Source organism: Cylas formicarius, unplaced genomic scaffold (genome assembly GCF_029955315.1).
Source record: "Cylas formicarius isolate icCylForm1 unplaced genomic scaffold, icCylForm1.1 PGA_scaffold_9__14_contigs__length_23061073, whole genome shotgun sequence".
Taxonomy (NCBI): Eukaryota; Metazoa; Arthropoda; class Insecta; order Coleoptera; family Brentidae; genus Cylas; species Cylas formicarius.
The window spans coordinates 19662392-19674632 of record NW_026844365.1 but is presented as its reverse complement, the minus strand read 5'-3'; positions in this window follow the sequence as shown (position 1 = coordinate 19674632).

The following is a 12241-nucleotide window of genomic DNA, read 5'->3' as shown; positions in this document are numbered from 1 at the left end:
AAAATTCCATTTGAGATGCCTGGATTTTACATTATTCCATGCATATGAGGCAAAGAATACATTGGCGAGACCGGACAAAAAATATCAACTAGGGTCAAAGAACATGAAAGAGCCATAAGACTAGGACAAATAAACACATCAGCAGTTGTCAAATACAATCACGAAACCGGACTTAAAGTTTTATTCGATAAAACTAAAATTCTTGGATGTAATCAATTCTTCTACCAACGAAAAATCCGAGAGTCAATAGAAATCTATAAGCAACCTAACAATCTTAACCTCGAGAAACTTTCAGCCAAGCTCTGAAGAGGCCAGCATGATGATTGGCGAAACGTTAGCTAGTTCGACTTAACAAAAACCGACGCAGGAGCAATCCAGAAGTTTTAGAAAAAGTACAACAGTAGCCTGTGGAAGTTTTTTTGAAGGATTGTTTTAATTGTATATGTTTTCGTTAAACATGATAATCATAGTTATTTTGCGGGAGTGCAAGCCCAGAGGTCAGCAAAAATCCCTGATGATAATACCCACCCCAGACAAATTTTAAAGGGAGTTATGAACCAAAATGTCTCAGGTTACTTAATTATTAGGCCTGTTATTAAAAACCTGTTTAGGATGACCAATGCAGCACGCCTTACTCTTATAGCCGGTACGATCTGCGATGGCATAGTCAGTCATAAAACCAAGAGAGAAGGTGAGTCAGTATTTATCTGCTTCCACACGTATACCTAATTTCTATATAACACTTGTTTTTACATATCAGCAGTTAGAACGAGTGCCCTGTTAATGTCACCTATTAATAAAATGTGCTCAAAGTATAATAAAATAACTAATCACTGTGGTCTGAATATCTCTTTTAAACTATTTATTTGAACCGCCTTGACTTACATATAATAGTTTGTTTTTTTTTTGTAACGATCAGTCGAACAACGTTGTTACCGGACAAAATCTTCAAACTGGCATCAAATTTTATTCTATAAAACTAAAGTCCTTGCATGTAATCAATTCTTCTACCAACGAAATATCTGAGAATCTATAGATTACATAGTTGAATCCACAGGTCGATACCTAGGTCCTTTAGATGGGTTAAATATCAAAATAGAGCAAGATTATAGGACTCAAAATTAAGGTGGTCCAAAAAAAATGTAAACTGTGGAAGTTTCTCTGAAAAAGTAGTATTGTTGCTGTCTACTGCTATATCTTTTATCTCAGAAGGAATCCAGAAGTTTTTTTAATAATAAACCATATTTACTTTGTATTTACTGCTACCACCACACAATTCGTCCACAGTAATAACAGGTGGTCGTATCGTTATATCAAGTGCATTCTCTTTTTCTTTCTTTTTCTTTATTATATTTTATATATATTATATTTTCTTTATGTGTTTCACAACTGATCCAATTTTCTTTGGTGGCTATCTGAAGAGATGCTTTCCAAACAGATATAACGGCAGTATCATCGTGCCTTGCCTCACTTTCAATATTTTTACTAAAAAATATGTGGTACTAAGCCCACACTAATTCTATAGCATTAAATATACAAGAAGGCAATCTTAAAACTATTGTTTTTCTGCGAAGCCAATTGGTAATTTCTTGTTTTCTTGTCGATATATATATTAGTCGTTCTCCTCTGTCATTTCTATTCTGCAGTTTCGAACTACAGTTCCTAGTCTACCCATAGCTACTTTGGCATTAAAATCCCCCAGTTTGAATCTTTGATCTATTTGTTTGTAAAATTCATCTATCTCGTTATCTGTTTTGTCAGCTGTTTGGGCATAAGCTTGAATAATGTTAATATTGACGGGTTTTCCAGAAGCAGTTCCTTACTTAGTTTTTAAGTTGTTTATCCAGAATTATTCCGCTGCTACTACTCCATTACCTAACCAGCGGACTTCACATACTTCCGCAATATTTTTATCTTATTCTGTTCACTGCTTGAGTTATGTATTTTTCCTGCAGCAAATACCGTTTTCACATTCCAGGTGGCTATCTTTGTAATGCTATTTAGTTGGAACCGGATGATTCTTCGCACCTCTTGATGACTTAAGATCTGCCCTGGACTGGAGGCCATTTGTTCTTGTTCTTCCAACGTAATAAGATTTTTGGATGGATGTCCTGGGGATATTTGTACAGATCCTTAATGCAGGTGCAGGTGAGGTTGTCATTCGGGTCGGCTTACTATTTGTTGCCATCACCCCTTACGCTTATACTAACAATTCTCTCTTAAATGCATACTACTCACCAGCATAGGTAATCTCTAACAATATCACCCAGTTGAGGAAAGGTAAAAGAGTAGTAGGGATTCGGACCTAATCTTTATCCAACAAAAAAGGATAATTCGATTAATATGGAACTAAAAAAGATGTTTTTAGCAATAAAAAAATTAAATTAAGTGACAAGAAGCGCAGACAATCACCTCATATTTTGGGAAAGGCGAGACGGAAAAAGGTCAGTAGGACGCCAATGTAAAAGGTGGAAAAATGCAATAGCTGAAGCCCTTAAGAAAATCGGGATAAGGCAATGGGAAATCAGTGCACAGAATCGACAATATTGGGAGGGGGATCGTAAACGCGACCAAAACTCACGATGTGTTACAGTGCCAGAGAAGAGAAGAAGAAGAAGAAGAAGTTATTTCTTAAACTATTAATTTATATACATATAATTAAAGACAACTTTCAAACAAGATCTGACATTGATTCTGATTGATTGATGACGTAGAAATTAGTAACCTGCTATATACGAAAATCGTATGAAAATATGAAAAATAGATAAAAATACAAAATCATCCGTTCGCTTGTTGAACTCCGACTGGAATCCTGCAGACGTTTCGCCAAAATCTCACTTGGCATCTTCAATGCTCGCGCTCCGAAAACACTTCGAACATGCCAAGTGAGATTTTGGCGAAACGTCTGCAGGATTCCAATCGGAGTTCAACAAGCGAACGGATGAAATCAAGGAATATAGTGTCATCACATTTTTCCATCCGTGAATCACTTCGTGAATATATATATATATATATATATATATATATATATATATATATATATATATATATATATATATATATATATATATATTATTGTTGTGTTTCTCTTTGTATTGCTATTAGTCATAAATATCTACTCTACCCAAAACGGTGTGAAATATAAACATCCTCTGCCACTTCTGTTCCTCCTCTTTAATCAATTTGTATGTGCACGCATCGGTGTCCTCGTAGCAACATTCTTTGGGGTCTACTAGCTTTTCTAGAGTGTCAAAATCAACCACACTATTGTAGTAGACACTTCCCACTAGAGCCTGAAACGGAACATTTTTTATAAATATTTTATTTATTTCAAATTAAAAATTAAATTTACTTATATACAACTGTGTTTTAAAGTTTTAATTAACAATCCAATTATTTATTATTATTACTGTGCACTGGCCTGCAATGAACGTAGATATTTGGGGACTTAAAAGAGATATCGGCTGAACGGAACCAAGGTTGCACACCTTAGGCTATAGTAAAATGCTGTTGAGAAACATGAAAACCATTAAATAAAGCAACATTTTACTGCAATAGTATCTAACGAAAACTAAACAAAAAAAGCAATTGAAACAGAACTAGTACGAAAATTATGGCATAAAATAGCGTGATTTCAAGTTGAACTAGTGCCTTCTACGTATTATCTCCCAAAAACTCCGTATCCAAGTTTTCACGTGGATATCTCAAAAATAGCTTATGCTATAGAGAAATAAATTTATCACCCTTTATGTCGCTACGAGCTAGTACAGTTGCTTTTTGGCGCATTCATTAAGGACCACCTTGTATAAAAATCCACCTCCTGCGGGATAATGTACAGGGTGGTGGATTTAAGATGCTCCTATACCTTATCTGAATAAGTACGACATTGAGAAAAAAAATTAAATAGAAAAAGTGTTTCATACAATGTGTATATTTTATTCATATTATTTTAATGTATGCTTTGACCTATCTACGGCGACAATATATTATACAGGGTGGCCACAGATGACCATCAAAAAATATTTTTTCTAATTTAAATCTCTTTTTTTTTTGTGTGGAACACCCTGTATTTTTACACTTTTATTGGGTTTGGAATTTAGTTATGTATCATTTCATATTGTGTATTGTATTTTAAATCGAACTCAACTTAATTTAATTTATAATTTTAGGTGCCAATTTGAAAGGTTTGGTTACAGTGCCACCGTGGAGATATTAGGTCCCAAAAAGCCGCATGATCTGGGTTTTAGCTTGAAGCTAGGAGACTTTTAATATGGTCTATTACCGGTACATTTAATTTATATCTCGAGACATCGGGAAACGAACCTGCCCCATCAAATGGTTTTTCAAAATAATAGTTTTCGAATAATTTTTCCTCAAACATCCTCTTCTGCCAAAAATTGAGATAATGGACTTCGCTTAAATGTGATCTTGACAGCAAAATTAAGGCAGCACTGCTATACCTCGAAAAATATTTTTTATTTCATAATTCCCATCAATTATTTCCATGTCTTAATAATGATAAAATTGAAAGAAAAATAAAACAGCAATTTATTATTCCATATTTATACAATATCACCAGTAGAAAAAAGTTGGAAAGACTAAGAAGTTCTTGAAAGGGCTTGTAGTTCATGTCCCAAATATTCTCGCCATTAACATAAAATGCAACAAGATTATTATAATTAATTAATTATTAATTATTAGTTAAGGTATATAATCTTGTTGCATTGTATGTTAATGACCACCCTTGGATAATCCGTTCAAAAGCAATTGATCACTTTCTTATATCTATGAACAGACCATACCTATAATTTTTATTATCCACAAATATTAACTAAATGCAATACATTTTGCTTGTTAAAACACAATTTCGTTTAGTTTCTTTTTGGATCCTATTCATACGCTTTGTAAAAAATAAAAACGATTGGTATTTAATAATTCTTAAATTCCCTGAATGTGCTAGTCAGTATTAAATATCTTGTGTTCATTTAAAGGTAGGCAACGTGTAATACATGCCGTGCATTCTTTATTTAAAAAAAGTTATTTAAAAACTCTAGATATTTTCTTCTTGTCTTTCTGGCGATGAATTAAATTATTGGTTGGTAGCCCTATTGTACAGAATATAATATTTATATTCTCACCTCTAAGGTTGGGTCTTAAGAGATACTTACCGGACACCCTTTCTAATAATCGGATTAACTTACAAATAGCAATGCCGATGTGTTGGGGTAATATAGCGAAAAAATATACAAGTCGTTGTAATAAATCAAACAAGTCATTTGCAGCACGACGTGCAGCAGAGCGCCGACGATCGCCACCGTGAGGCATCTTCTAAAAAGGGTCGACTTTGAAGGAACCAATATTACAGCGTGCATTAGCCGTAAAATATTCCCAGGAGCCATTTCTTCTTCGGAGTTTACGGAACAGGCGGAAATTTATTACTTTTTTTACGGTTCTGTTGGCAACTTTTTGGGATACAATAAGATGTCGGTAAACAATTGAACCTTTTTATGTCGTTAATTAACCAGAAATTATTTATATCTCTTTTGTACGCGAAATCCATTAAACCTAATTTTCTTAAATGTAGCTCTCGATGTTTTCGGGGTTCAAACGATCTATAATTGATATTTATCTTTTACTGAAAAAATTAAAGGCGTGCCCATTATCCTTTAACGCGGATCTACAGGGCTGCCCGTAGTGCAAAGTACCTTACAAAGGTTGATTCGCGTTGAGTGTTGGAAGTTCTGGAGAAATAAGTTGGTTTATTTTTCCAAATTCGGTATAATAATAATTCGTACGTTCATACATAATTTGTACATTTGAACATTTTTGGAATCCTTAGTTAAAATAAAGGTCACTTTCTTAAGAAATTCCAAGTCGAATTTTGCATGTTTTAGGCAGAAAATGAGGTTGTGTTTTTTTATTTCATATTTTGATTGCCCCATATAAAATTGTGTTGCGACGCTACTGATACAGGTATTGCAACGAAAATTTAACCAGAGACTCATTCAGTTTGACAGATGCGCCTCAGCTTATACAAGGTATCCCAAATAGGTGTTGTCGTTTTGGCGAATGCAATTAACAAAATCTCAAGATTTTCAAATAGAACACGTTATATTTTTATTCAGATATCAATTCTAAGACAAAAAATAGGGTAAGTTTGTAATTTCTCTTTCTGCCTATACTACGCAAAATTTGAATAGAATTTCTTAAGAAAGTGACCCTTATTTTAACCCAGTATTCCAAGAATGCCGAAATATACAAGGTGTTCCATTTAAAATAACAAAGTTAATGTTGGGGCGGACAATTTTGGGGCGGACAATTTTGGGGCACCCTGTATTAACAAAAAGTTTTCAGATCGTATAGTGGGTCGTTTTATTTGGCACACAGTGTATATAATAAAAATAATACCTACAAGATGTCCCACGAGATGACTTCCATAGCCTGAGAGTGTTTTGCTGGGGTGATTTCAAGTTTAAAATGAACATATATCCTGAACGCTATTTTAACTGAACTACAAGCATTTGAAATGTTAAAGACCATTTAAAAAAAGCCGCATTAATTATTATTATATCATTATTATTTATTTATATTTTATTTTATTGAATTAGTTGTTTGAAATATCTACCCAATTGATGGATTGCTAGCTCTTCTTAGAATTGAAATGGTAGCTCCGCTAACAGTCTCAGGATCACCAGGAGTTTCTGCGACATCCATAGTTCTCGCTACCAGTTGTTCTCTGTTTTCAATACCTTCTACATAAAAGTTTTCTGTCTTCCCCATAAAAAGTAATCGAAGGGATTAAGATCAGGTGACCTTGCTAGCTGGCTGCTGAACCTTTTGAAATCCACCGGTTTGTATAATTTTGATTAATATATTCTGTTATTTGTCGACCAAAGTGGAGGTGCGTCATAGTGCTGAACCCACATTCGTTGTCTTAAATTCACAGGAACATCTTCCAGTAATAATGGTATCCTCTGTGGTTGAGCAATCCATGAGGCGCGTCCCCCGGGTGGCGGATAGGGGAGCCCAGGCTCTCACGGGCCTGGATGGCTTTGAATAAGGAGGCACGAGGAGGTAAAAATCCAATAGGGCTGACAAATAACCAGTCGTGACCAGCTCACCCCGTCCAGCTGTCATGTCGTGGCTAAGCGCTTGCACAGGGTATAACGGTGCCAACTGGCTTGTAGTCGGTTGATAAACCAGGCGTCGGGTGCCGGCTCGACGACTGGGCACGCGACGCGGGGGGTCTGCGCTTCACCACTTGGACCAAAAGGAGTAAACCTCAATAAAAATCCTAAATCCTACGGTGAGGGGTCGGGCCTAGGGAATGCATGGCTGGATAGGAGATCAGTCCCTACCAATCCCAACCCCGAGGCACCGGGCGCACCTCGGGGAAGAAAGCCTTACCTCTGCATGCGGGGCTCTGCAGAGGTGGACCATTTTTTTCCCTAGCAACTGGTGGGACCTATATGGATCCGGATATAAAACTTGCGAAGGAGAAGGAGAAGGGGACCCAGGGGGGCTCCAGCAAGCAGGGGCGTCCTCAGGAAGGCCCCCTCCAAGAGCGATCTGAACAGGATCCCCCAGGTCGCAAGCTGGGTGGAGGGCTCGGTACAAACCGGGAACACCACCACGACGACACACCGCCCCAGACATAGGAGTGGGGCGGAAAAAAGGAGGGCGAAGAAGAAGAGACTCGGGGTGACGGTTCCGGAACCGCAGACGCGCTCTTTTCCGGCGCCCAGAAATCCTGCCACGCCGTCAACGGAGGGCTCCATAGGGGGCACACCGGAAACGGCAGGCGGGAAGCGGAAAAGGAAGATGGGGGAGACCACCCAGGTTGGGGCACTGGCCGGGGGTCGGCGGCCGACACGCGGCCTGGCGAAAGCTGGGGCCGGAAAGGCGGGCCGTCCCGGAGGGGGCTCTGAGTGGGGGGCTCGGTCCTATGCGCAAGCGGCGGCGGGGGGCCTGAACTGGTGGTGGGTCGCAGAGGACAGGTCGTCCGAGGACCTACTGCGGATACGGTCGGTGAGGCTGTGGAGGAGTCACATCCTGATCGAGATGATGGATGAAGAAACCAGGGAGTGGGTTCGCAGGGAGCTGATCAACGTCAGGCCCTGGGGGCTCACAAACCTGGTGGAGGTCGGTCCGGAAGGATTCAGACTTAGAAGGGCGGCGATCTGGATTCCGGCCTGGGGGCGGGTGTCTCGAACGAGGCACTAGTCCGCTGCCTGGCAGCTCAGAATGCCTTAGAGGACGGAGGACGCAAGGGGCACAAGGTTGGTGGTGGGCGTGGACGAGAAATCGGCAAGCGCAATCACGGCTAAGAGCTCACTTCTCTTCTGCCTGGCGACTCAGGTTAAAGTGAACCTGACGGCGCCGAGGCCGCAGGGGATGAGGTGGCCGCGGGGGGCTCACACGAAGAGGGCTTGTCCATGGAGGTTGAGGGGCCTGTCGGAGAGGCGGCGCCCACGGCTTCTGTGGAGGGGACCTCCGGAGGGCCCTCCGAGGAGGAATCTCGGATGGAGGTTGACCGGGGGATCCCATCAGGGTCCACCGGTCAGGAAGCGGAAGCAGAGGGAGGTGCTATCTCTGGCTCGGATTCAGGCTGAGGCTAGCATCGTGACCCTCACGTTGTATTCCCGTAACAACGTCTTCACGGGGATATTACAAATTAACCTGCAACACAGCAGGGCTGCAACGGCCCACTTATGCAGAAAAATTTCGGAGGGCGGTATATCCATTGTACTGATCCAAGAGCCCTGGATTGTAAAATAAAGAGTTAGGGGCTTATCTCTGGGAGGGTCGATGCTGCATAGTGTCGACTCCTTAGAGGGCGGTCCCAGGGCCTGTATACTAAGCATGGGGCTCGAGGCCTTCTTCCTAAGGGCCAAGGCGTCCCGGGACCTGGTTCCAATTCTGGTCAGATCCCCACTTGGGACGGCGTGAGGGAGGTAGTAGTCGTCTCTGCGTACTTTCCAGGCGACCGCAGCTGTCCGCCGCAAGAGATCAGTGACTTGGTCTCCTACTGTGAGGAGGCGAATCTTCTTTTGATTGGCTGCGACAGCAATGCTCACCACGTTTTGTGGGGCGGCGCGGCAACTAATAGAAGGGGGGACTGGAGTTCATGGCCTCCCGGAAATAACTGGGTGGTGTGTTTGTGGGGAGGACTCTATGTCGGACCATAGATACATCACCTTTGGGTTGGAGATGGGTGTTCGGGAACCCGTTAGATTTAGGAACCCCCGGGCAACAAACTGGGAACTCTATAGGGAGGAGCTCGCTTGGCGCCTAGGGGGTTTACCAAGAAAACACCGGACATTGGAGGAGATTAACGAGACCGCCGACCGCGTCAGCTCCGCTATGATACGGGCTTTCGAGAAGAGCTGCCCTGAGACAGAGGAGCATAGGGCGGGGAGGGCTCCTTGGTGGAGCTCTTCCCTGGAGCGTCTCAGGAGGAGAGTGCAGAGGCTGTTCAATACCGCGAGGAGCAGCAGCCAAGGTGCGGACTGGGATCTCTATAGGGAGGTCCGCAGACAGTACAAAAAAGAACTACGGGCATCACAAAGGCCTGGAGGGGCTACTGCGACGGAGTAATGAATATCCCAGACGCGGCTAGCCTCCTTAGGGTACTCAGAAGTGACCCTGCGGGAAGACTGGGAGTGGTGCGCAAGACCGGCGGTGGCTACACAGCGGGACCAGCGGACACACTACAACAGTTGCTGACCACGCACTTCCCAGGGTCCGTTGATCCGGACACGGGGGAATGTTGAAGGCTGTCGGTGTGCGTGTTCGCTGACATCGAAGGAGCCTTCAATAACACGGCCCTGTATTCGATCTACAGGGCGGTGGAGCGTACTGGAGTGGGGACTGCCATTGTAAGCTGGATCCGCTCCATGCTAACCGATCGGAGGGTCGAGACAAGACTGGGTGGGGAGCAGGTCTCCATTGGTTCACGGAGTTGTCCACAGGGTGGGGTCTTGTCCCCCTTCCTGTGGTGTGTCCGAGGGAAGAACACAGAGGACGGACGTGAGGAGGATGCAGGGGCTCCTGAACAGGGCATTGGTAAGATTCTCACAATGGTGCCTGGAAACAAGTTGGCTGTCAATCCTGGCAAGGTGGAGATCGTCATCTTCACCAGAAAAATTTCGAAAACATTTCGATGGATGGGGTGCCTCTTTCTGCAAGCGGAAGTGTCAAGTACTTGGGGGTATGGTTGGACTTCAAGTAGACCTTCCAGGAATATATAAGATCAAGAACCAGGTCGGCCTTTGGACCTCTGTGGGCGTGCCGGAGAGCGGTAGGGGGCACTTGGGGCCTGGGCCCGAAGATCATGCAGTGGATCTACGGTACCATGGTGGTGCCTATGCTCGCGCATGGGGAAGTGGCATGGTGGCCGGGGACCAAAAGAACGGGAGAAAGGCTAGTTCTTGACAAACTGCAGAGATTGGCTTGCCTCTGCATAACGGGCGCCATAAGAACGGCGCCCACGAGGGCCCTAGAGGCTCTGATGCGGTTGCCCTTTCTGGCGGATCGGGTGCAGATGGAGGCGGCCAGAACAGCTGTGAGGCTGGCGAGTTGCTGGCTCTGGAGGGAGGGAACCTTCAATCGGGGTCCGTACGACATTTTAGAGGGCTGTCGCGGGGATCGCAGGGCCATGGGCATGCCGAGTGACGTCATGATCCCCGAGATGACCTTCTTTGACAAATTGACCTTTCTGTTCCCATCAAGGGAAGAGTGGAGAGTGGACAGAGTCCCCTCCTAGGATGGACTAGTCTGGTACACGGAAGGGTCCAAAATGGTAGATCTGGCCGGGGCTCGAGCGTACTGCGAGACAACGGGATCGAGCTTGTCGGTCAGTACTGCACTGTGTTACAGGCCGAAATTTTCGCTTTATTGATGGCGGTCAGGGAGGTGCTTCGGCTCAACCACAAAACCAGGAGGGTCTTCTTCTGCTCGCATAGTAGGGCTGCATTTATGGCGCTGAAGTCAGTGCTTACGAGCTCCTTGTTGATAAAGGAGTGCAAAGGGGTACTGAGGAGACGAAGGTCATGTTGGTCTGGGTCCCGGTATCCGGGGCAATGAGGCAGCGGACGCCTTAGCCAGAGAGGGCTCCTCGCATAGGCATATAGGGCCAGAGCCCCGCTTAGGGGTCGCCCATGTGTGAGGCGGGGTGCTCTCGAAGCCCGGGCGAGAGACCGGGTCGCGGTGGGCTGGAGAGTTGCTCCGGGAATGAGGCAGGCGAGGCTTATGATGGATGGGCCCGCCCTCCCTCGGACCAGGGAGATGCTTAGACTGACCAGAAGGGAGTGTAGAGCACTAACAGGGGCCTACACAGGACATTGCAGGCTTAGGAGGCATCTTTGCTGGCTAGGCATTGGAGACGACCCGGAGTGCAGGTGATGCATGGAAGGGGAGGAGACCCCGTACCATCTGCCCACCGAGTGCCCTGCCTTGACATGGGCAAGATTGGGAGTCTTCAGAACGACCCTGATCGATCCGGACTCAGTGCACGGTATTGGGCTAAAGGAGTTGCTGACCTTCTATAGGAGGGGCGGCATTCTGGACGACCTCTAGAGCGGCCTGGGGCACAATGGGCCCATCTGGTGGCCTAAGTGCTTGGACGCCCGCGAGGGCGCCCCCCTTTAATACCAATACCAATATTGGAAGATCATTTCTTTTTGAGCAAGTTTCTGTTGAACGGTAGTTGTAGGCATCTGGCCTATTTCTCTCAAACATCGACCAACATTGCTGACCAGTTTTACAAGGCATTCTAAGAGTGAGAAATCATCGACATTCATCAACTGCCACTCGTTTCCTTTACGCAGTGACCAACAAAAATAAACAAAACAAAATTAATTTTTTGACATGTACTGTCACAATACATAAGTTTCACAGTCACCTGGAGTTTCTAATATAATATTAACCGAACGTAATACCGGAGCAACTAATTCAATAAACCGGTTTCTTCTTAAATGGTCTATAAAATTTCAAATGCTTTTTAACTTGAAATCACTCCATGTTTATTAATAAACAAACTGTTCAGCACTGAAGCAATATTTATTGCTTGTTCATACTTAACATAACGACATCTAGAATAAAGTCACAATCGGTTTTTTTAGGACTAAAACGATTTTTAAAATAACGCTAGCAAACACATGAATTTATTTGCGATTTAAAGAGGGAGTAGTAAACTTTAATATAATGAACATTTATGTAACTTAACTAGAAATATGTTTGT